At 40.4% G+C, this 26,743-nt stretch overlaps 1 long non-coding RNA gene across 1 annotated transcript in view; it reads left to right on the forward strand.

Moving 5' to 3' along the window:
- The window catches only part of LOC129144986 (uncharacterized), a 60,405-nt gene extending 39,776 nt beyond the window's left edge, over nucleotides 1-20,629 (forward strand). The window contains exons 3-4 of the long non-coding RNA XR_008549927.1: nucleotides 8,061-8,211; nucleotides 20,597-20,629. This is a non-coding gene — a long non-coding RNA (uncharacterized LOC129144986). The remainder of the gene's footprint in view (nucleotides 1-8,060; nucleotides 8,212-20,596) is intronic.
- Nucleotides 20,630-26,743: the final 6,114 nt, after the last annotated feature.

The raw sequence follows: 26,743 nt of genomic DNA on the forward strand, positions 1-26,743 counted from the left end.
GGTTAAGGAACATGTGTGAGATCACACAGCTAATCAGAAGCAGAGGCAGGTTTTGGAGCCCCATGCACACAGTCTTGAATATGGGTAGAGACTGGTGTGAGCATAGAACCCAGATGCCTCTCTGGTATCCTCTGACCTCAGTGATTCTGATAAGTCTGATTTTCTGAATTTAATTCCTGTGAATATTGAATAAAGAATCAGAGGATTGCCCCCGACCGTGCCTGAACCAATGGGGCTCCCGGGCTCAAGCTGCAGTGAGCATGGAGTTCGGAAGCATGCTGGGGGCTGCACCTGCCTCTCAGCAAAGCTGCAGTCAGGCTGGATAAATTCTCTGGGCTTCCTCATGGAGCCCCCACAAGGGTTAGCTGAAATCTTGCATATAAAAGACTGAGTAGATAACCTGTCACAAAGGATGCGTTTGAGAAATGTAAACCCCTGGCCTCACTCCCTGTCCTCAGTAACTAGCAGGCTCATGCCAGATTGGAAGTGGACATGGGGGAAGTGGCTACCCCATGTTTACCTGCTGGGGAACTTTCCTTGTGGCACCACCATAGAGGTGGAATTGGCCCCTCATAGAGCCTGTACTGAAGGCAGCAGGGGAAAACAGGATGATCTTAACTTGGTGGTAAGAAAATTAGGATGGACATGATCTGGGGCAAGTCACTTCACTGTGCTCAGCTGTTCATTAATCACCTTTCAGACCCTGTCTGTGTGGTTGTTTTAAAAGTTATGTATCACAATAGATGCGAAGTATGTGGTGAGATGCCTAATGAAGTGGAAATGGTTAATACACTATGGGTAGGTTCTCTCTTCTCCCCTTTATTTCCTTTCATGTTCAGATTCAGGCCACTGTAGGGGATTGAGCTCTGGCCTGGAGGATTTGGAAGATTAAGGAAAAGTGCTCTGACTACAGCGGATCCCGGGACTCTGTCCAGGTGAAAGATGCTCATCGCCCGGGGGGTGAGTGCCGCCTCCCTCGCCGCGTGGAGGGAGCAGCTTGAAGGATGAGCCATCTCGGTCTCAGCACTGGCTCAGGGAGGCAGAAAATCACACTCAACCGGGAGCCGTTCTTCATTTTCTGCAATGAAATTTGGGAGGATCATCTTCAATCAGTGTCATTCCTAGGATGAGAAGTAGCCACTTTATATGTTCACTCTGATTTCCCACAAAAAGAAAACCTTGATGAGCCCATCCCCTGACATCCATCCTCCGCCCCACGCACCTCCCCTACCTGAACGCCTGTCACCTCGTCCCCTTCTGCGCAAAGCACAGCCCCTGGGTTCTGGTGAGGCTCAGTCTCTGTCAAGCCCATTTCCACCTGGTTTCTTGGAGATGCTCCAACTCTGACACCCTCTCTCACCCACTGGGACTCCTTGAGGTTTCTGTTTCTCCTTCCTGCCTCACACATGGTGTCTAAAGGGGCTCTGTAACACCCTTTCGCCCACAGGTCGCCACTTTGGGTCTTGCTTCCAAGCCATCTCACTCTCACAGATGTCCACTGCATCCCTCCTTTCTTTTTTGTCTCTTAAACAAAAGGTCTTTCAGATCTTGAGGAACTGTGACCTTGTATTCTTACTTATGATGCCACTGGGGCTTTGCTAACCTGTTCTTCCGTGACCTAATAGCATCTTTATTTTATTCAAGTATTTAGAACTTCTCTTTCAGACTTTATCCGGAAGGTTGACATCTGTTTTATCCCAGTCCATAGGTGAAGCCCAAGCACAGTTTAAAAAACATCCTGTAAACTGTTCATTCCTCATCCTCTCCACCATCTCTGCCCTAGTTCAAGCTGTGCCCCTGGGTCACCTGCACTGTTGTAATAACAGCTCACCTGATATGTCTCCCATACCTGCTCCTCCTTCCTGTGTGCTTCTAGACTCTATTCTCAGAGCAGCAGCAACAGAATAGAGTCAATAAATGTAGGGCAGAGTTGCTCAGAACCTAACAATGGTTCCCTCTTTCTGCACTGGAGCCCCCAAACCACCCCATTGCAGGCTGCCTACTCTGACCTGACTCTCTACCCTATTACCAAAGCCCTGGATTCCTCTTTACTGTCTTCAAACATGAGAGACCCCTACTTTATAGGAATGTTCTTCTCCCAGAAATCCATGTGTTTTTTTCTCTATTCTTCACCTCCCCCCATACCACCTTCCCATCAAGATCTTCAGCAAGCATCTTAGTTTTGCTTGCAAACATTGCCTCCTACATCCTGACATCTATCATTCTTGTTCCCTTTCCTTGCTTTATTGTTCTTTTCATAATTCTGAAAAATTTTGGCATACTTTACATTTTACTTATTTTTTTGTCCATCACCTCCATGGAGTTTTAAGCTCCATGAGGATGGAACTTTTATCTGTATCCTAGCACCTGACACACTTCCTGGTGCATAGTGGGCCCTTAATAAATTCATGTTGAATAAATGGACTCTAATAACTTTAGACAAGACTGGGACCTAGTCCTCTCTTCCTCTATTCCCTTGCAGTTAGTTTTATTCCTCACTTCAATGCACAAGGCTCTAGACTGACCCCACAGATTATTATTATTACAAGTTGTCAAACTTCACTGGCTTGATCAATCCAGGCAACCTTCATTGAAATGGAAGAGAACAATCAGTCAATTAGTTATTTGGCAAGATATTAAAAACATAATCAGCTGTTTGGTTAAAATGAAATTTTCTATCAGTTGGGCTGGTTTTGTTTAGATACATGCCTTCCTTCTCGGATTCTATAAAGTACACATACAGTGATTCAAGCCCTTAGAAAATAAACCCAAATTTATCTCACTTACATGTGCTAAAATCAAGAACTATTACTCAGAGTGGATATGTGGTAAAACCCCTATCCACTTCCCTGTGCTAATATTTGTGAGCGACTTATAATTGCCTGTCATTCATTCCATAGTAGATGATTCAGTTGCTCTCAAATATATCTCTTTGACCTTATTTAAATCATGTAGATTACACCTGAGGAGGACTGGGAAACTAATATTTATGGTGTGGTTACTCTGGCTGAGCCCTTTGCATAGTGTATATACTATTGTTTATTTCTCAGAATAGTCCTATGAGACAGGTTTATCACAATATTTTACTGATGTGAAAACTGAGATGCAGAGAGCTTAGTATTCTCCAAAGTTATTGGGTACATAGCATCAGAACTGGAAATTAAACCAAGTATCATCTGATTCCACATCCAGTTTCCTTTAGTGTTTCAGTCTGTATTCTTATACTCATTCTTTCTCTTATGGGATAGTTCTGTGGTCTGTTGGATAAGAGCTGTGCTTAAAATAGTCAGAGAAGGGCCTCCCTGGTGGCACAAGGGGTTAAGCACCACACTGTGAAGCAATCCGCAGCCTCTGCAGCATGAGTTCAATCCCTGGCCAGCCAGGGATCAACCCACATGGCGCAGGAGACCTTTCATGTCTCACCCACTGCTCCCTTCAGCAGTGTATTTCAGTCAGTCTGCCTGTTCTGTTACCCACTCTGTTTCTGGTGAATCCTCTCACCCCCCCACCCCCACCTGCATCTCTGGTCTGTACCCCAGCTCTTATGTACATAAATAAATCTTTTAAAAAATAAAAAAGTCAAAGAAAAAGCAGATTCGGTATCAAATTTCTGTTCCTTTGTATGGTCCCCTAGTGTCTATCTTCTTTCCAACTATGTATACAAACATTAGGAGGTCAAGCATTCTTTAGTTAATATACAAGATCAATGATTATATATTTAATTCTATATTAAAACTTCATTCAATTGCTGGAGAGAGAAATCCACCTCAAACTATTTTTTTTTTTTTTTAGAGGCATGTTATTTATTTATTTATTTGTTTGTTTGTTTTCGTTTTATACATGCACTGGGTACAGTCAGAAGCGCGGGAGGGCGAGAGAATTCACCAGAGCCAGAACGGGGAGCAGAGCAGGCAGAAGGACTGAAGTACACTGCTGACACCTCAAACTATTTTAAGGAAACTAAGTTCCATGGGTAACATAAGATCTTAGCTAGCCACAGTCCTCAATCTATGGCACCAGGACTTTATCTTTTGTGTATGACATTCCTTTATGTCACCAAGCTCTCCCCTTAAGGCACAAATTGGTCACTATTAGTTGTGCTTATTTTATCTTAACAACACCAGAAAAATCCAGGAGGTGAGATTCTCCAGTCTGGCTGGATCGTGAGCCCATTGCAAAGCTCACCTGATGGCCAGGTCAACGGGACAACTTGACTGTTCAAACATATGTCATAGAATGTGGTCAGTGCTACTTGAACAACATGAACTAAAAGTTGAGGGAAGGGGTTCTCAGAGGCAAATCGAAGTTATGACCAGAATAATGACAAATGGATGCTGACAGAAAAAAGCTGTAAATAGCCACCAGAACAACTGTAACACAGGTACACAGGACATCTAACATAGCCTCACATGACCTCATAGTACATGTTAAAGGTTCAATAACACAAAGCTTGCTATTACTTTGCACAATATTTTGTACCTTGTAAGTCCTCCCAATAACATGTTAATTTGTTTATTTTTTCATTAACTTGCCAATCATTTACATATCTGCATAGCTTTGGGGGGGTCTATTGTTGCACCTCCATAAGCTCAGGGGCTTCATTCACCCTGCATTATTTTATACTACAATGCCCCAGGCATCATGACTTAATTTTTTGTGCCTTCACTCATGCTGTTGGATTGCCTTATTTTCCTCATGCCTCAGGCTCTTTATTTAAATGGCCCAGAATTTTTGTGACAATCTGTGGGATTTTTGATGGCCAGAGGGTCCATGGGAAGCTGGAACTTTCAGAAAGGCAGCTACAAAAGCTGTTGGCAGTTATCATTTTTTCAGCAGGGGTCATGTGTATATGATTTGTGTAGAACAGCATGAGGCAGAGGTACACATCTCATTATCCTATTAATCCTCTAACATGTTGCTATTTGACCATAATCTTTATTCCCCACAGACAAGGAGGAAGAACAAGAGAACAACAGTAACACACACAACAGATTGTGCTTTGATACACATGAAAGATCTGGAGGGAAAATAACTTCATCTGTAGAAAATACTTCATAAAATTTGGCCCCAGTAGCAATTAACTTGTTGGGGAATATCTTTTGGGGGAAGTCATATTAAATAAGTTGTGGAGATAAGCTTCTGGGGACAGCTTTTCCCTTCTCTTTCTTCAAATCTGTTCAGTAAATATTTCAGGATAAGTGCTAAAAGCTGACTTTGCCTCCCTGGTGGCGGATATTATTGTTTTAGAAAACACAGTTTATAAGCAAGATTCTTTAGAATGCTTTGTAAAAAAGTCATTCAACTCTCCCTTGATGGCACATGAAAATAGCACAGGGGACAAAGGAACTCCAGAGAGCAAGTGATCATGATTAGGACTTCAGTCTTCTTGTTTTGTTTTTGACAATTTCTTTGCACATAAAATTTTTTTGCCTTCCATTTTACTTCTAAAAGCAGGTACATGGCAATCAACATTAACTTATCCAACCAACATTTGTTGCAGAGTGTATGGATAGTTACATATCTGTAAACAAAACAGACACGGTCACAGCTCTCAAGATCATATGCTTTAGTCTTGGAAGACAGAAAATCACCAAATAATTAAACAAGAAAATTGTCAGAGAATAAACAAAAGTCAAAGAGTTGAACTAGGTTAATGTGATAGTGTGCAAATGGCAAAGTTGGGACAGCTGGTTGCAGCAGGTAAGTTGATATGCTGCTAGATCCTACTAACAGAACAGTGTACACATCCCCCAGCTGCTGGAGGATAATGCTGTGGTCAGTGGCTTAAACAGGCAACATTTTCAGGAAGATCGCCTTTGACTGGTAGAAGATGTCTGTGAGGTACCCAATAACTGATTGATCCACAAAATCCTGGCTCCCTTTTTCAAGACAGGCCACCTGTGAGCAATGATTTATGCTTCAGATTGCTCTCCCCACTCTATCATAACTCACGGATCAGGGCAAGGCTAGACATTTACTAAGATCACATTGAAGACTAGGTCCTTATTCTCTTTTTCTTCCCTGTCATCCTCAACTTTTTACAGGTTTTTCTTAAAGCTCACACTTAAAATATGTCATGTGCTCTCAATTCCCTTTCTCAGGCTCTGTTTCTAGTAATCAACGATCAAGCGGTGGTCAAGGAGGGCCTCTTTTGAGTTATTATATTTAAGCTGGGAAATGAGTGATAAGATGTAGCCAGAAATGCAAGTATCTCGTGGAACAAACATTAAAGAGTCAAGTAAAAATCTTGGTGAAATGCACTAGAAAGGGGGAAAGTGGGAGAAGAACAAAAAGGGAAAAGTTGGAGTGTCTTAAGCACTAAACTCAGATTTTCTAGGATGAAGATTTAGCCCAAGTGTAGTGGGAAAGCTGTTAGAAGCTTTGAGTTGCTGTGTTCTGGCTCATGTTTTGAAATAATTTCTCTGGAGAACTAAAGATCAAAATGGAAGCAGGTAGATCAGGTCTGAGACTTCAAACAATGACCTTGGTTTGCACTAACAACTACCATGTCTGTTGTGTGCTAGACACTTTACACATACTTTCCAAATACCAATAATATCAATAATTCTGTGAAGTGAGTACTGTTCTATTTTAGAGATAATGAATCTTTGACACAGATTGCTTAGATAGCTGCTGTGAAATTTTCCAGCTATTTATGCAGTGGTATATTTGTGATACAACCAGAATATCTGGCTCCCAAACCTACATTTTTCTTACTATTCCTTCCCTTCTCATCCGCTTTCCTCTGGAATAGTTTTCGCTGAAAATAACTCAATCTCTTTGGCTTGTCATGTTTGTGTTACCAGAAGTATTGAAGCTTCTCTATCCCATTGGGGATATGAGTCCCTGCTGAAGCATCAGTCCTTTGGGCCTCTGAAAAACTGGTTGCCATTATTCAAACACATCTGTTTGTAATTGCTAGGTGCCCTTACAATTCCCCTTTTTGTCAACATAATTACTCTCAATTATATGAACACTCTGCCCTGACCAGCCCCAGGATCCACTCCCCTGCCAACTACAACAGTTGATTTCCAAAGTCCCTGACACTCTGGTCCAAACATATGTACCCTATTCTCAGCTCCAAGCAGAAGAGGGTTCAGGTCCAAAACCAGTGTGAATAGAAACTACTTTTTGCTTTGTCTATATCATGATAGCCATGCAAGAGATGGCTAATTACCTAGAGATGTGTTTGGAATTTTAACAAAATCAATGACTTTGTCAACTAGAGGGAAATATGCGATGGGCATTTAATTTGAAAGTGGGTCTCTTGCCATGAAAAGCCAGGAGAATCCAAAAACTCCTCTCTCAACATAATGCAGATAAAAAAGAGGAGCCAAATCCACTCCTAATAATCAGTTTAGAACTAGGGCAGATGATATCACCCAAATTTCAACAGTATACAGGTTTGAAAATATCAACTTAAGAGCAAAAGTAGTTAGAGTATTGATTGAAGAGTAGACTAAAACCCAAACTTTGAAAAAGAGCAGGTTGGTTGCAAAGTTTTCTCCAGTCAAGTGTAAAATTGTGAAGTAAATATGAAGTGAGTCCACCGTACATTAAAATACAGAAGGCAAAAAGGAGAATTATCATTTATTTAGTCTCCCTCCTGCCTAACATAATTTAAGATGTTTTACCTCTATGATGACATTTAATCCTTATACCAATCCTATGGGTGTGGTTATTGTTATTCTAGATTTCAAATGGAGCAAATGGACTAGAGATCTTAACTTCCCTGAGGCTATACACTTAGTAAATGGCAGATTCAAAGGACACCTGAGCTCTGGTCTGTGTTTTTAAAGGCACAAGAGTTTTTCAATCTGCAATAGCAAAAATGGAAACTCAAGTGAGCAAGGAAGAAAATAAGAAGAGGAAGAAAACATCGAAAGAAAGAAATTTTCTTCAAAGATACCAGACCAAGTAGATCCAGCAGCTTTTTAATTTGGTGTAGAGATAATGTGGATCCCAGAGTGTATTAATTACAGCTTGATGAATGTGTGTGGGTGGATGTGCACTTGTACCCCAAAAATGACCACCTATATTGTCTATCATTCATTTCATAGTGTATGGTTCAGTTGCTCTCAGATGTACCCCTTTGGCCCTACTCACTAATGAAGAACTAGTCAAGTCTTCTCAACCCATGCTCCATGGAGCCTGCAGAAGCGTTTACCACTCCTGCCAGACCACGCCTAAACAAGTTTCTTCCCCACCGTGGTAAGGCAGAATCTAAACCTAACCTGTGCTGCTCAAAAAGAGTTGTCAGTTGTCCTGGTTCTAATTCCAGACCCGAAGAGATAATCTGAAACTAAATCCACACATTTTCAAAGAACTTCCAGTGCTCTATTTGACTTCTCCCTGCTTTTTCTACATTTTTGTCAGTTTTGTTAAGCAGTTCTCCTTGTTCCAGTGGTTTGTACAGACACGAGGTGACTTGCAGGCTGACAACAGACCTTTGGCTTGAGGATAAGGAATTGCTATGAGGCTCCCTCAATGGAGTCCCAGCCCCCTTCCTTACTTCTCCCCATTAAGTTAGTCCTAAACTCAAATACAATCTGTCTCTAATAGCAAATGTTATCTTCCTTTTTTATCTTCTTCTTCTTTTTTCATTTTTTTTAATTTGTTCATCTCTTTGGATCATCCTCTGCAATTTTTTGTCCCTTGTCCACCTAGAAGTCAAGCTTGTCTCCCATGAACTCTTTTCTGAGTAATGCATGGCCAAGTAGAGTGGATAGAAATTTCCTTTATCCTCTGGGGTGTCCTTTGAAAATTGAGAAATGCAACTGTCAATCTTAGGAGGTTTCAAAGAGAACTGCATTCAGAAAGGATAAGCGAAAATATGATCAAGAGAGCATTTAAGTCTCAGTAAAATGCATTTTGCTGAATTGACAAGGCTGAGAAGCCCACTTAGAAAAGGCAATCCTCTAACAAAAACAGCATGGTGATGGTCCCCAGGTTTTAAAGGCCCTCTCTCCTGGCTGTAGAAATGTCCAGCTGGCTGGTTCATCTGTGTGGTATCTCAATGGAATAATTGAAGTCTAGAAAACTGCAGTTTGCATAATTCCTTTTCCCATGAGTGTCCAACTTTGTGCCTATTCTAGAGTTAAATATAATAACAACAACTATCAGTCCCTGACTAATACATCAGGGACTTTTCTGAGCACTGTTCCAAGTGCTATGTGTTCATGACAGCTCTATGAGGTTAGTATTATTAAAATCCCCTACTTTACAGTTGAGAAAAATGTAACATAAGAGAGATAAAGATTTGTTATGGCCACAGTGCAGGTAGATTTGACATCAAGATCAGAATTCTTAGCACTCTGTGTCCATCTCAAGGCTACTGAAGATTAGAGCCCCAGGCAAGCGGACCAAGATCTCACTATGCTTGGGTATGGGTTGAAGAGAATAAGAGAATTTGAAAGTATGACTTGCCACTGTGTGCCGGGCACCTAAGGGGCGGCCCTTTATATATGCTTTATAGTTTAATCCTTACCACCATCACTCTGGCACTTTACTGTCATTAACCTCATTCATTAACAGGCTGGGGCTATTAGTGTATTCCCCAAGGACATTTATTTAGTCATTCATTCTTTCAACAACTATTCTCTGGATATCTACAAAGTATCACATCCTGCCCTGGATGCTAGAGCCAATGAAATACATGAAGTTACAGCTCAAGGAAGGAGATGGACACTAATAAAAAAGCCACATGGGATTACAACTGCCATAAGTGCATTTGAGTGCTTTCAGGGTGAATATGTGCCTAATAAGTGGGTCAGGAAGTCTTCCCTAAGGAAGTGATGGATAAGCTGAAATCTAAAGGGTACAGAGGAGGTAGTGAAGAAAAGAACAGGAATATTCCAGAAGATAGAAAAACAAGTACTAAGTACTGTAGGGGGAGGGAAACCCATATGAGGAATGGAAAGAGAACAAGGAGGGTAAGATTTGTGGCAAGAAGTCATGAGACTTGATGAGGCCAGAGCATCTGAGCTGGATCGAGGTCCCCTGATCCCTGTGAAATTTCCCATTGTGCCCAGACTTAGTTGTGTGCAGTCATTTTTCCATAGGGCTGCAGGGCTCAGCAGAGTTGTCTACAGTCTACTCCAGAGGTCAAGGGATAGAGGAGGGTACACAGCTCAGGCAAAGGTCGGCTGAGTTGAGGAGGAGAGTGACTGAACCATACCTGCCAGGTAAGTTTGGCTGTGATCAGTTGAAACAAAAGAAGTGGTCTTCCCTCAAGGGAGAGAGATGCTCATTGTGGGACTGGCACCTAAGGGCATAGAAAGTGTATTATGTAGGGGGTAGAGTTGGGGAAATTTCTCTTTTGATTCCATCAAGTATGGCAAAATCAGAAAATCCCTTTTTGGAGATGAGGTCTTGGGTCAGTCATCTTGACAAACAGAATTTTTCAGAGTCCTCTGCTTTGGAACAGTATGTGGCCTGTCCAGCAGCATCCTCGGTCTGGTGTGACTTGTACTGCACTGGGTTGGACCGTCTATTCTCTATGTAGGCCTCTTGCAGTGTGGGGAACAGTTCCACAAGGCATTTGACTTGTAAATGGCCACATTACCCAGTGGGCCCAGATATTATAATGTGTCTGATCTGCCCATAGAGTTGAGACCTTACAGGCAAAGGCCTTGCATTACTTATTTGGGAATCCTTTGTCCACTAAACTGGTATCCAGATATTTTTCGGTCCTTCCAGTTTCAAGAAAACCTACTCTACAGAGCCCAATCTCCACAATCCTGGGACCTTGATAGATGAATCTCTACCCGTCCAATCCTATTCAACACTCAGGTATCCAGCAGAAAATTTGGATAGTGAGGGATGCATGTCCTTCTTGACAGGATCCCTTGATGCTATATGACTGCCTTTCTTTCTGAGATGCTAACTCTATTCACCTATGCCTTTGCTGATCTCTGACCTATTCAGTGAGTTGCCTGGATCTCATGTAGACCACAGTCACCTGTTGCCAGCTGCCTTTCCACCTGTACCTCTGGTAATCAACAAATACCAGCTGGCTGCCCACCTGTTTGTAATCTGGAAACTTGATGCCACCCATCTGTAATTGTCTGCAAATCCTCTGCTTGAATGACCACTTTGGATACTGTATTCCTTCTCAGCTTCTTGCCAGGACCATTTGCCTGCCACCTGTTCTTCTCTCTCTGGGACAGATATCTTGCTTTTGTGCTGATCTTTGCTTGTTTGGGTTGGGATGTGACCTCAGCTATCATGCTCCCTCTGAGTCCTTGAGGCCTGGAACCTACACATCCAGGCCTTTCAGCTCCTGAGGAAAGCTGATTGTTTTAAGCAGACCCAAACTCGGGCTGGAATTGTTTTTCTGACTTAACCTAGGACCCTAGATTATCCATAGTAGATTGTGCACTTACATTAATTCCTACTACATGTTCCCAATGCAATGTATTTGTACTTGTATGTTTCATTTATTCATTGCTTTTTAGCTTTCCACACATTTCTGGGGTCCTACGTTTCTGCCCAACCACTGCCTCCTTGATCCTTCTTGGGAGAAGTCCTTGTCTGCCTCAATCCAATGTCTCATAGAAGTTTTCTGATGAATTGAATGGACAGCCTTGAGCCACAAACCACCTCCCATGTGACTGTGGGATTCCAGAGATTTCATTCCCAGGGGAATCCTGTTTCCATGTTCTTCCACAAGAACAGCCTCCATCTGGTTATGAGATTTGGACTAGTTCTTACCTCTGGGGTCAGTCATAACAGGTGTCTTTGTGCAACTTATTTAATTTTTCAGAGTTTGGTTTTTCTCATCTATTAGTGAGGTTAACAATTGTGTCTTGGGCCTTCCTGGTTGCACAAGGGGTTAAGTCTCAGCACTATGAAGCCGTCAGCAGCCACTACAGCATGAGTTTGATCCCCAGCCAAGGAGCTAACCCACATGGTCAGCAGACCTCTCCTATCTCTCCCGCTGCTCCCCTCAGCAGTGTGTTTCAGTCACTCAGCCTGTTCTGCTCCCCACAGTGTCTCTGGTGAATCCTCTCATCCCCTCTGCCCTCACCCAGCTCTTGTATGATAAATAAGTAAATCTTTAAAAAAAAAATTGTGTCTATATTCTAGAGGTTTTGTGAGAATTAAAAGGTTAAGATAAGTGCATGAAAGAGTTCCTGGCAAGACAGTATGTCTGAACTAGTCCTAGTTACCGTCTCTGCGTCCTGTCTTTCCCCACTAGTGTGCTGTGAGTAGAAACCTGGCCAGGATGGGTCAACATTTCAGAACTACTCTCAACTCTGAGGTGGATGAACATGTTGGCAAAATTGACAAAGATCCTTGCTTGGTCTCCAAATCAAAAACCTTGCAGGAATCAAAATGTGCAAAGGAAATAAACTTGCGCACAATCACTCACTAATTATTTTATTCATTTAGGAAATATTTGTTAAGTCTCTGTTTCAAGCAAGGCATTGGGCTCAGTACAGGTACCTTGTCTCCTGTACAAAGCAACTTAGATTGAGCATCTCCCAGGAACTGGAATTCTTTTACATGCCATGCTGAATCCACATACCTTGCCCCAATAAGTTCTGCTTTGTGAAACAATACATTTCCCTGTTAGACAGTGTGATTTCCTGGTAGACAATACATTCCTGTTAGACAATACATTTCCCTGGCAGACAGAGCTGAAAAGCTTCACATTTGTTGCATTCTTCCCATCCTTGGTGATATCACAGATCCAGAGCTGGAGTAAGAGGAAGGCCTTAAACTAAATCCTCCACAGAGACACCCCCACCTGTACACCCTAGCATCCATAAGCCTCTGAGTCATTTCTCATCCTTTCTTGCCCACACAGTGTACACTGACCCCCACTCTGCTGTCCTCTGGCGCTTGTCATCATCCATGCCCATGTCTTTCTGTGCTGTAAGCCCTTCAAGGCAGGGTCCCCATCTGTCTGAATTATCATGTCCTTCACCAGACCAATGCTCTTGATGGTCATTATCCTAAGCAGGAAAACATTCTGGGCAAATGGAAAGCAGACATTTTTTTCTTCTGGAATAAAATATAAAACCACTGCCCAATATATCTTGGGTACTCTATCAAATTTAGAAATATGTCCATAATTAAAAATGCCAAGGTGAATGCTAGTTCTAAAAATTGGTTTCATTAGTAATGGAAAAACTATTTTAATGTATCAGATTATAGATAGTATTGCTGCTTTTCACAAAGAAATTAATTTTAAATAGAAAGAATGGAATAGGAGGCTATAAATTAACTTTTCTCAGCAATGAGTAAGAAAATTCCTCTGAAGTTATGCATGCCTGTCTCTTCACACTTTTTTTTTCTAAGTTTTAAATGGTCCCTAGTGATAGGGGTGTTAAAAGGAATGTTTGGGGGATAAGCTCGCCATTAGGAAAATTTTGTCTTACTAATAAAAGTTGATTGATCATTTGATTGATGAAAGGATTGATGGCGCCTGGCTTAGATGGGTGAAGGGCTCTTCAGTGTGGCCTGCCAACTGATCTGCATTGGCAAACATCCATCTGGTGCTTAAGTGGTTATTAATCTAGACCATGTCTAAGCGTAGCTGAAAGGCTCAGGGACATAGTGTCGGTCAGGAACAGTCCTAGGAGGAGAGAGGTGAGTTTTCTTCTAAATGCAGACTTAGTCACAGTCTCACTGGGGATCAAGGTCAAATTGCTTCACCTCACTTGGTCTTGTAACTCAGATGGAAAATTGGATTAGAAGCAGATCACATATGTGGAAAACAGCTACAGTTACCCAGGGCAGCTTTTACACAGTAGTGGGGTTTCTGAGGAAGGATCTGGTAGCTAAGGAGGGAGTAGACGGGCGTGAGGAATGGGACAGAGCCCCTGGGGAGTGGGAATCCATATTTCCTTCAGGAGCATCATACTGGAAAATCTTTTCCATTTCCCACCACGGGTTTTGCTGAAAGCCCTCTGGCTCCATAGACACACAGTAGGGCTTAGTGTCTAAACTTGGGGTAAGCCTCTGTGGACTGCAGGAAACAGTGGATATTTGGGAATGAGCAGTACTCTTGGGCTGGAAGCCACTCGATACACACCTGCCAATGAGGGTAAAAGGAGCAGCTGCGCTCAATCCGCCCTCTGCCCCACAACTCAGTTCCAGCTTCGGGTCTCTGGCCCTTGTTGGAGTGGCTCTGTGACCCTCAGAATCAATTTTGCTCAATACTGATATTGCCCCACAGATCTCAGAGCCTGACAACAAACTCTGTGCTCTGACGGTCACTGAGCACCCTTTCCTGCTCCCCCCATGCTCATTTCTGCCCAGTTATTCTGCTGGTCCAAATCTGAGAGGGTGACCATCCAAACCTCCTGCAGGAGGGAAGGGTACACTGGATATTTTCCTACGGTACATTTATCGAATCTCTTTCTATGTAGATGGTGACGGAAGAGCCTAAGTTAGGCGTGCTCACTCTCTGCACCTCCAGTCAAACGTAGCCTCTAAAAAGAGAGATAAATTGGTGTCCTCCACTCACCATAGAAAATGAAAATTTTCTGCTGGGTACCCAGAGCCAGACAGGAAATGATTGATCATTCTGAGCAAACATCCTTCAATAAATCTTTATCTCTTCTGAAGATAATTGGAGGACAGTGGCTTCGGAGTTTACTCTCTTTCAGCTGCTGCCTCCCTTTCACTCTTCCAGGTGTATTTGCTTTCAAAGCCAAAATACACTATAAGGCCCCATCCATCAAGGCATAGGAAACCCAAACGATTCCCATTTCAACTCCAATGTGTCACTACTGAAAACTCTCTTAATCCACTGGCTTTGGAAGGTGAGTGTGTTCTGTTTCCTCACTGCTCAGGATGAGTCTACACTAGTGACCCCATGGCTCTGCTTAGATTCAAGACTTCCACACCTTCTCCTTTTAATTCACTCATTATGTCCCTTGTAACCAAGCATATGCCCATTACTGTGCCAGAATTCCCTGTGGTCAGAACAGACCTGATGCCCCATGGGCATGTGCCTGACTTCTACCCAGTCTCCGGGGTCCCAGCTTTCTTTTCAGTGCCCCCTGAGGTGTGCAGTTAAATTAAAGAAAACCATTTTGGTCGGTTGCATTCATAACCAAACCTATACCTTTTCAATTCTAGAGATTTTGAAAAATTCAAAGCCTTAAACGCGGCATTTCTGATTTTCTGAACTCTTAATTAGCTGTGTAGCTAGTACATCAGTATCTTAAGACCCATATTCATTTTTTTTTTAAATCTGGGTTATTATAATGTATAACTTTTAATAAAACCTTCCAACTATAGTAATGCAAATCATAGCAGCCTTGAAAGGCCTGTGAATCAAAGCCACCATCTCACACCCAGCTGTGGTAGTTATTTGGTATTCACACAATAACCTTTAAATAGAAGAGTATGTTCTTAAACATACTGGGCCTCTGTGAGGGGTCCACCCACATGATTAAGAGGCCCAGCCTCTGTATAGCTCAGCTATGTGCAAATATAATGGAAAGAATTCTGAATGTGGTGAAACAAATGTAGACTCTTACAAGATTTTACAAGCATCTATTGAGTTCAAAGGTCACCAAAACAATGAAGATGGCTCTTTTGTGTAAGGATATAAAATGTGAAAGATTGTGGCTCCTATTAATAGAGAAAGATGTCAGAGCTCATTCTGAAGTCTGCTTGAAAAAAATTGGAAAATAACAAATTAAGAATGATAAATCAAGTTACCTTTAGAGTGGAAGAATCTGGAAAACCCGATTTTTGCCAAGTGATTAATGCTAACCTTACCAGTAATGGAATGTTGGCATCACGTGTGTCTTGATGTGATGTGTTGTGTGGGACAGAGAGCCAGTATATTGTAACTCTACCAAAAATGCATGAATCTAATACTGAGACAAACACAGGACAGAGAGATATCCTACCAAAAAATACCCCCCAAAAAAACCCAAAACCAAAAATTAAGAGAAAAAACTTGACTATTCAAAATATGTCAATCATGAAAGAGAAAGAAAGATGAGAAATCAATTCATGTTAAAAAAGACTGAATGAAAGGTATGACCCTGGGTTAGGGTCTTCCTCAGAAAAAGGAGATTTAAATTAAATACTTACATAACATATATATTTATATAATATCAAATTTACCTAGGTACCTATCCACACATATTTTCTCTATATCTCCACATATATCAATATGTATAAGTGCATGTAAACACATTTATAAGAGATATATGTACATATATGCATATATGTGGGTTTTTGTTTATTTATTTATAGTCTAAAAATAAGGACTCTTACATAACCTTTACACAGTTATCAATTATAGAAAATTTAGCACTGGTAAAATAAACAGAGAATATTATTTAACTTTCTGCCCCTATAAAAAATTTGCCAGTTGTCCCAATAATGCTCTTTAGAGCAGGGCTTTACAAACTATAGCATATTCACCATCTGTTTTCACAAGTGAAGTTTTACTGGAACAAAACCATGCCCATTTGTCTACATGTTGTCTATGGCTGCTTTTGCATTACAACCACAGAGTTGAGTAGTTGCAACAGAGACCATATGGTCCATAAAGCCTAAAATATTTATTATCTGGCTCTTTATAGAAGTAGTTTGCCAACCCCTGCTTTGGAGCTATTTTACTCTGGATCCCTCCAGAGTTTTGTATTACATGCAATCGTTGGGTCCTTAACATCTTCTTTAATCTGGAATAGTTTTCCATCTTTATTTGATTTTTTTTCCATTATTTTTTGAGGTCACATTGGTTTCCATCACTGTATATGATTCAGAGGGATAGGTTCATACCTACTCAGATGTACATCATCATACCCCTCCAGCCCCAGAGCACATCTTTTAACCTTGACATTTTTGCAGTGTATAAGCCAGCTATTTTGTAGAATTCTACTCAACATGGGTTTGTCTGATGTTTCCTCCTGATTTGATTTAGGCTATTCATTTTTGGCAGGAGCATCACTAAAGTGATTTTTTTTTTTAAATGAGAAGTTAAATAATAATGAATCTATGTTATCTGATCACGTGAGCCAAAATAGAGTGGACAGTAGGAAATTAAAAGAAGACAAGTTGAACATGAAGATCATCTTCTCTTAAGTGCTGTCAGCAACACTCGTGGCAACTACAGCAGGGGATAAGAAAGTTCCTAGAGCAGGTCATGTTCACATTTCCAAACACAGCATTTACCCACTGCCTGGATAGAGCTGATTTTTAATTAATTGAATAGAATGCTTTAGTGCAGTTTCAATTTTCCTATAAAGGCCACAACTTCTGGAGAACTTAGGAAAAAATCAAGAAGGAAAGAAAAGGAAAAGAAAAGTGATGGTAAAAAAACGAGAGAACTAAAGCCAAAACATATCAGCTGTAAAAATAAAGCAAATTATTAAAGAGTAATGTCTTAGGTAGGATCAAAACACAAATACAAAGTAGAATATAACAATTTGTAAATAGATAAGCCTGAAAAAAAAAAAAAAACATTACGGATGGGACAGAGAGTTAAAAAGGGATTGTGTAAGGGGAAATAGGGAAAAGTTGGTGAAAAGGTACAAACTTTCTGTTATAAGATGAATGAGGTCTGAGGACCTAATGAGTAATATGGTGACTATACAATCTTTTTGTATTGTTTTTTAATTTTTTAAAAATACTTATATAAGCACTGGGTACAGTCAGAAGTGTGGAAGGGTGAGAACTCACCAGAGCCAGAGCAGGGAACAGAACAGGCAGACTGACGAAATACACTGCTGAGGGGAGCAGCAGGTGCGGCAGGAGAGGTCTGCTGTGCCATGTGGGACCCTTGCTGGTGGCCAGGGATCTAACCGGTGCTGCAAAGGCTGCAGGCAGCTTCGCAGCCCAGCACTCAACCGCTGTGCCACCAGGGGAGGCCCAGTCTTACTGTATTTTTGAAACTTGCTAAGAGAATAAAACTTAAATGTTCTTACCAAAAATTGGTAAATAGGTAATGGCTTTAGTGTAAGTTTTAATCAGCTAACTAACTTTCATAACATATATCAGATCATCACATTGCACAATTTAAATACCTTATGATTTCATTAGATACCATCACTTCTATAAAGATGGGAGAAATTTGAAAATTCTGTGATTAGAAAATTACAGAAGGGAAGAGCAGAAATAGATGAGGCAAATGAAAATGCAGAAAACAGATACAGCAAAATAATTATCAGGAAAACAAATGGAAGGGCAAAAGCATAAAAAGATACCAAAAATGTTATTTTACATTTAAAATGAATATCCCACAATGAAGATACGACATTCACGAAATGAATAATAAAACATTGAACAATGTAAAGGGAAAACTATTGGAAATCCAAGGACAGATTGAGAATGTCATCATTATAATGGAAATTCAAAACACAAATTTCAGTATGTCACATATCAAGAAGACAAAAAATTTGAAATATGATAAAGAGAACTTTATTAATGTTTTATTAATAGGTGTTTATCAAATACATAATGATAAAAATGCCTATAGAAAATTTGATATCAGATGTCCATGTAATATATATACTAAGAGAGCACATCCAGTACTAAAAAAGAAAGAAAATCTCACTGGTAAAAATTCCACAAGTCACAACTGACTAATTACAGTAAATGGCAACAATGCCCATTTAATAATTATAAAAACAACAGGTTTAAAATGAAATTATTAAAATTAAGCAAAAGCTTCAAACATTTATTTTTAACTTTTGGTTTTAATTGAAGTAGAGAACAATATTAACTTTAAATATTTTCTTCAAAACTAATTAGTATCAGTTCAGTGATTATACCACACAAAGCTATATTGAGGAAAATTCCTGCGATTATTTAATTTACTATTAAATATGAAAAATCTAATGAAATATTCAATTCTAGAAGCAAAGAACAATGAAAACTTCCTAGGCAGGCATAGAAAACAACTAATAAAAAAATTAATGAATTAGTGTAAGATGCAGTAAAATGGAGAAATAAAAGTCCTGATTCTTAGAAAGAAGCAACAAGGTGGATATATTACTGGAAATATAAAAATTTGCAAAGATTTGCAAAACTGTTTAACACTATGCGTGGAAAGTTGGGTATATATTCAGACATGGGAATAAGTGAAATGATTATTGGAATGCAATATTCCATTATAAGTTTAATAACATGCAGTTTATTTATAAATGGATCACTTCCTAGAAAAATGTGAATTACTGAAATTTATCCAAAGAAAGTTAAGAGAGATAGAAAATAATAAAAATTGCTGAAGAATTTCCTTCAAAGTAAATGTGCAAACAAAATCATTCTCTAAAAGAATTTTATCCAATATTATTTAAGCTGTCAAATATAAGAAATGAATTCAAAGTTTTCAAATTAATTATATAAAACTGATGCAAAACTTGGGAATATGACCAGAAGAAAACCAGCAACTCAGACTTTCTATGAATGTAATTATGTGTATGTATATTCAGAAATAAAAAAATTCAGAGCATTAAAATGATACAGATATGCAAATGTTTATCCCAATAGAGCATCAAGGCAAAGGAATTTTGAATTTTAGTAACCTTAGTGTTATTATTTTAGTGGGAAAAAAGTTCACTATAATTATCTCAAGAACAAAAGATTATATATTATTTTTAAAGTTTAATTTATATATTTCTTTACCTTACAGTAAAATTTTACTGCAACATAATTGACATACAGAAAGTGCATATTTGCAAGCATAACAGTATGAAGAAGAGATGCCATATAAATTTACCTGTGTCACCACTATCCATCTTGAGAAATAGAACATTAACAGCACCTCGAAGCCTTTCTCTTGCCTCTCTCAGTATTGACCCCACTAGGAAAGGAAATACTTTTCAGTGTCCCAACACCATAGATTAGGTTTGTCTATTTTTAACTTCACATAGGTAGAATTATATAATTCTATATAGTATATGAAAGAAATATATTTGATTTTTTTTTAAGATTTATTTATTTATTTTTATAAGTACTGGGTACAGTCAGAAGTACGGGAGGGTGAGAGAATTCACCAGAGCCAGAACGGTGAACAGAACAGGCAGACTGACGAAATACATTGCTGAGGGGAGCAGAGGGCAGCAGGAGAGGTCTGTGCGCCATGTGGGACCCTTCCCCGGCGGCCGGGGATCAAACCGGCGCTGCAGAGGCTGCAGGCAGCTTTGCAACCCAGGCTCAACCGCTGCGCGACCAGGGAGGCCCAGAAATATATTTCAATTCTTTTAATCAAAAATTTTTCTGTGAGATTCATTTGTTGCATGGAGTACTAATTTATCATTTTTCAACGCTGTGTAGTATTCTATTGTATAATATACCACTCATTTTATTGAGGTGACATTGTTTTACATCACTCTGTATGATTTAGGGGAATAGGTTTACATCTTCTTAGGTGTATGTCACACACCACACCTACCACGGAAGCACCAATGATATACCCCTTACCATATAGCTTTAGGCACTCTCCTCCCTTTGTTTCCATTTCATCCCTCCTCCTCTAGTAGATTCAATTCTGCAGTCATATTTCTAGGGTTTGTTTTGGTTTAGTTTTGTCAGTTTCTTTCTTTTGTTTCTCATTGTTTATATTCCACATTGGACTGAAATCATCACTATCTTTCTCTTTCTGGCTTATTTCACTTAGCATAATCCCCTCCAGTTCCATCCATGTTGTCACAAATGGTAAGTATTCATCCTTTATTATAGCTGAATAGTATTCTGTTATGTATACAGTATATATTATTTTAAAGTAAACTACTATAAATGTAAGTCCTCAATTTGAAATCAGTAACCATCATTATGTTTAAATGATGTAATAGTAACACTGCCAGCAGAGCCATAAATGTTCTCAGGTGCATTACTATTATATAAGATTGCTATAGCTAATACAAGAAGCCAAGATAAATAAATATGTTATTCATATAGGAAAATAAGAAAGGAACAAGCAATGGACTACATGGAAAATCAAAGTAACTTTTTTAACAACTTTAGAAACAGTGAATTTTTTTTTTGTTTGCTCATTTTGTTGCTTTAATCTCTCTATTTTTCTAAGTATCTGTGGCCAATAATTTAGAGAGATGAACTACTTTTACTTTTCCAGCAGGTGGCACTATAGTTGTAGATGTAGATTTTTGGCCTTTGTTGGTTCCACAGGTTCTGAGTCATTATCTTGTAGTTGCTGAGTCAGAGGGTGGGGAAGGGGTCTAGAGGAGTGGAATCATTGGTGCAAGCGTGTGTGTGTGTGTGTGTGTGTGTGTGTGTGTGTGTGTGTGTGTGTGTGTGTGTTGCGGGAGTTGGGGGAGTGGCTCATATTTTTGGTAGACTTATAGTCTAACTATCTACACAATTTACACAATCTGTGGCCTGTCAGCGCACTTCATAAGATCAGTACTTGTCCAAAGGGTTGAGGAGGGGAGTGCAGTACAGAGCATGGTCCTTTTTCTTTTCACTGTGAACTGGGCCTGTCATACACCATACATCAGTCAAAAGTGTATGGCTCCACACCATTAAGCTCTCCCTTTCCCTGTAAAATATTCTAAGGAAGCTAGTATACATATAATGATAGTTAATTTATCTGACAATTCAGAAGTCATTTGAAAATGACAAAAATCATCCTTTTCTAGTGCCAGATATTCCATAAAAATTTTATTAAGTAACATGCAAAATTCTTTTGAGCAAAACCATAAATTTTTATTGAAGAAAATAAACACTTTCAATGGACTATATAATGTAATCCTTATAACTAGCTTATAAGGTAGATATTATTATCTTTATTTCACAAATAAAAATTCAGAGGCTCAAAGTAATTCTGTAATTTGCCCAAAGTCACAGACTTGAACCATCATACATTACATTTTATTTTGGACCATAAAATAATGAAAACATGTAGTAACCAATATAGGAAAAGACAAGAGCAAATAATGAAGGGAAACCCTACAACATTCAACAAAGTATTTAGATTATATAAATGATGAGAAGATTATTTTAGTCACAGAGAAAATATTTCATGTCTTTTAAATTAAGCAATTGATCTACCACTAGAGGAAAGAATAATTTGGATGCTCATGCTATGGTAGACACACAAAAAAAATTTCTGATGGACTATGAGTTAAGAGATAAATGAAAATATGCATACAATTAAATAATGGTAAATATTGCTAGATATTAGACTAAGAAAACTCTGTAGGAATAACATCCAAAGGGCCTCCCCTGGTGGTGCAGGGGTTGAGCGCTGAGCTGCGAAGCTGCTCGCAGCTCTGTAGCACCGGTTCAATCCCCGACCACCGGCGAGGGTCCCACATGGCATGACAGACCTCTCCTGCTGTATCCGCTGCTCCCCTCAGCAGTGTATTTCATCACTCTGCCTGTTCTGTTCCCAGCTCTGGCTCTGGTGAATTCTCTCACCCTCCCATGCTTCTGACTGTACCCAGTGCTTGTATAAATAAATAAATAAATCTTAAAAACAAAAACAAAAACAAAAAAAATCTATTAAAAAAAAAGAATAACATAAAAGGCAAAATCCATGAAGAAAGTCATTAGATTATACTAAATCAAAATGGGAAAGTTATATAAGAAGAAACTCGGGCCTCTCAGGTGGTGCAAGGGGTAAGCACAGCACTGCAAAGTTATTTGAAGCCTCTGCAGCATGAGTTCAATCCCTCGTCTGCCAGGGAGCAACCCACTTGGTGCAGTAGACCTCTCCTGCCTCACCCACTGCTCCTCTCAGCAGTGTATTTCAGTCTATCGGCTTGTTCTGTTCCCAGCTCTGTCTCTGGTGAATCCTCTCACCCCCACATTTCTGGCCTGTACCCCAGTTCTTGTATGCCTAAAGAAATAAATCTTTAAAAAAGAAAAAAAGAAAGAATAGAAACTCACTATCAAACAATTACAGAAGAAGAAAACTAAAGACAATGCACAAGACAGTCAGAGTCCATGTAGTTAACATTGAAATAAAAGGAAAACCTATTAAAAATTTATACAAAAATGACCAACATGAAATGATCCAGCTAACATATTTTTAGTTATATTGTTAGGTAAAAACTAGAAATATGTGCTTACGTAAGTTTTCTCTTGAAAATATTGTTTATAAACTTCAACATTGAAGGAGGGAGGATTAAAACATCCAAAACTAGACTATCTGTACTCTGTCCTTTAAATTATGGTACACAAACATCACACAACATGAGGCAACTATTAAGAATACGATCACATTTTATATGTTATATATTATGTACAAAATGCAAAGTATATTTGAAAAGAGTTTTATGATTACTAATATATTAGTGGTAGTATATTGTTTTTTATGGGGTGATGTTCACAATATAATGCTACATTTTTTTAAATTATAGAACATCATGTTCAGTATGTTTTCGTCTTTGTGAGAAAAGCATCGTTGCAAGAAACATTTCAGATGGGTTTGAATTAAAATTATATCAGTAATTTATTTGGAAATATGGCTGAATTTTTACTTTTTTTTAATATCTTTGGCTTTTATGATCACATGTGCTCAGCAGTCTCTATGAGGCGAGGCGGGTCTGCCAGTCATTATGGGCAATGCAGCACTTAGCAAAACAGACATTCTCTTTGTCCTAGGGAGCTTTTCATTTCAGTGGGGAAGCACTGTAAACAGATGAACTGATAAGTTAGCAAGGCAACTGATCACAAATGAGATTGGAGATACGAAAGTGCCGGTAGGGAGTAACTAGGTACTACTTCACACAAATAAGTCAGTATGGGTGACTGATGGACTAAGGACAAGATGATAGAAAAGAAGCCTGGAAGTTAAGCTGAATCAACCATGGCAAGTATTTTTTTTTTTTTTTTCAGATTTTTTTTTTTTATGCATACAAGAACTGGGGTGTAGACCAAAGGGGGGGGAGAGGATTCACTAGAGTGAGGAGCAGAACAGGCTGCTTGATTGAATTACACTGCTGAGGGGAGCAGTGGGCAAGACAGGAGAGGTCTGCTGTGCCATGTGGGTTAGCTCCCTGGCCAGAGATCGAACTCATGCCGCAGTGGCTGGCACTAGCTTGATAGCGCTGAGACTTAAACCTGTGCCACCAGGGAGGCCCCCAACCATGTCAAGTATTGAGGGAAAAGGATGGAGGCCAATTGAATAGTGACTGTGAAGTCTTGGGAGGCAGTGATTAGATGTGTTACAAGATGGGGAAGGTGGCAATGGTTGCTCAGTGTACACGGTGTAGTGGAGACTTAGGTCAAGACAAAGAGTTTAGTTTTTATTCTAATTTGATAGAAAGTCTTTTGGCATCACACAGGATCTGGCTCATCCTGATACTTTGTGGAGAAGGCTGTGATGCAGTGGACAGAGTGGCCATGTTAGCCAGGAGGCCCTGCAGTGGCTTCTTACTATTCCCTGAGCTCTGCAAGCATGACTTCTACTTAGGAAAGGCACTTGACTCCTCCGTCTGCCTGGTGTGCTTTCGCGAAAAACCCGTAAGACTGTTTCCTCGCTTTTTAGCAGTTCTCTCCTTAACAGGGAAGCTATGCTGGCTACCTTACGTGAAATGGCCCTCCCTCACTGTCTAGGGCTTGTGGTTTGTGGCTGTGTTTTCAGTGCCTAGGATATTGCCTCACTTAAACAGTTCTCTTTAAGTAGTGGGGAGTTAGAATAATGTAGGGTAAGGGCTTTTCTGCCCTCCCGCCATCAGGATAGATGAGGGAACCCTGTGATCCTGAATGCATGCCTGATGGTGGGCACCTGAAGTGGGTACACCTGCTCTAAGACTGTGTTTTTAAGGGTGGCGTCATCATGGGGATGCCAGTAGAAGCTGAAACTAGAAGCTGAAAGCAGAAGCCGAGAGAAGGCCGGAGAGCCCAGAGTGAAGACTTGCTGGGGGCTGGGAGGTCTGTCAGCCTCCCGGCCCCCCAGCACCCCTGCCTGCCATATGCCTGGTGAACCCCAATAAAAATCTTGCAAAAACCACTGAGGACTCCGACTCCTCCTTTACCCGGTCTGCATGGGATCCTAGAAAACCTGCACCGTGTCCATTCCTGCCTCTACAAATAATTATTTCAAAGCATCTACTGAGTACATTTTGGGAATCAGAAACCACACAGAAGACAAAGAAGTTAAAAAGTCTCGAAAATAAAGCCATAAACTCGTGGAGGAAATAAATGAATGGAAGAGACTAAGTGCTAGGGAGCAGGGTTTATTGGAGGCCAGCGCAATGGAGGCTTGCCTCATTCTTAGCAGCATCTCATCAACCCTCACAGCAACGTAAAGTGGGCACATGACCTCCATCCTGAAGAGAGACATGGGGGACCATGTTGGGTTTCTGTCGGGGATCTGACATGATCAGGTTTGTATTCAGAAAGATGGCCCTGAGTGTTTCACAGTGCTGGGAGGGCAATGAGTTAGACACAAGGCAGCATTGCTAGCGTAGGGGCAGAAAGGGACAGAGCAGGATCTCTATGATTCTATGCAGAAGGGTGAAGGAGGAGTCGTGGAGCCCTCGGTGGCTTTTTCAGGCTTTTATTGGGTTTCTGCCAGGTACATGGCAGGCAGGGGTGCTGGGAGGCTGGCAGGCCTCCCAGCCCCTGGCGATTTTCACTGTTTCTGAGCTCACCAGCATTCTCTCGTGGCCTTGTTTTTCTCGTGGTTCTGCTTCACTCTGCTGGCGTCCCTGCAATGCCATCCTTATTAGCCCCATATTAGCCCAGGTGAATCCCATCTACATATGCCCACACCCTGTTCCAGGTGCCCGCCATGAGGCATGCATTCAGGACCACAGGGATCCATAATCAATCCTAATGGTGGGAGGGCAAAAAAGCCTGACAAACATTTACTTACCCTACAGCTAGTCTCTCTGAGAAAAGACTCACACTTGAGCTAAAACAATTTATCAGTAGGGATGGAGAAAAAGAAATGACTTTCAGAGAGCAGTGGGGATAGCACCCTAGCATTCAGAAACACAAAAACATAAATAGCCCTGAGAGGCAGATATTATACCCAGAGCCATTTCCCTTTATCTGCTAGAGTTGTTTTCTTTTTTAAGATTTATTTATGCATACAATATCTGGGGTACAGGCCAAAGGTGTGGGGGGTGAGAGGATTCACCATAGACAGAGTTAGGGAGCAGAACAGGTAGTTCTACTGAAATATTCTGCTGTGGGGAGCAGCGAGCAAGACAGGAGAGGTCTGTTGGGCCATGTGGGTGGCTCTGTGGGTGGCTCCCTGGCTGGCAGGGGATTGAGCTTGTGGCTGCAGTGATTGGCTTGATAGTTCTGTCTTTAACCCCTGCACCACCAGCGAGGCCCTAGAGTTTGTTTTTTTTTAATCTCTTTTGATGAAAGCAATTAGAAATACTCTCAGAATGTCTTCTCCATAAAACTGAGTTTTTATTTATGTCTAGAGACAGAGACGTGATTGTCAGACTCTCAACCCTCTAGTCAGTGGCGCACAGAGGACTAAAAGTGAGGGCCCTGCTTCACATTCTAGTCCCTGAGCCACAGAGAATGAAGTGGTTACTTTTGGGGAAGTACAAACATTTGTGGGGGAGGTGTCAATTTTATTAAAGCCTTATCCCAGATCGCTAAAATCTCAACATCTTATGAGACAGAAAGGACAACATGTCATTCTCCTTCTGTAGCCTGACCATCATTTTGAATGGATGTAGGCACCAGCAAGCAGCCAGACACCCAGCTTTCAAGGATCCTGCTTAATTCCAAATAAAGCCTTGATTTCTCTGCCCAGTGAAAGAGTCAAAAGCACTTTGGCTCTCATTTAGATAACTGAAGTGTGCAAATCTAGCACAGAAGAACAACACATAAA

The sequence above is a fragment of the Talpa occidentalis genome, unplaced genomic scaffold, assembly GCF_014898055.3.
Source record: "Talpa occidentalis isolate TD23 unplaced genomic scaffold, MPIMG_talOcc4v2.1 talOcc4.8, whole genome shotgun sequence".
Classification (NCBI taxonomy): domain Eukaryota; kingdom Metazoa; phylum Chordata; class Mammalia; order Eulipotyphla; family Talpidae; genus Talpa; species Talpa occidentalis.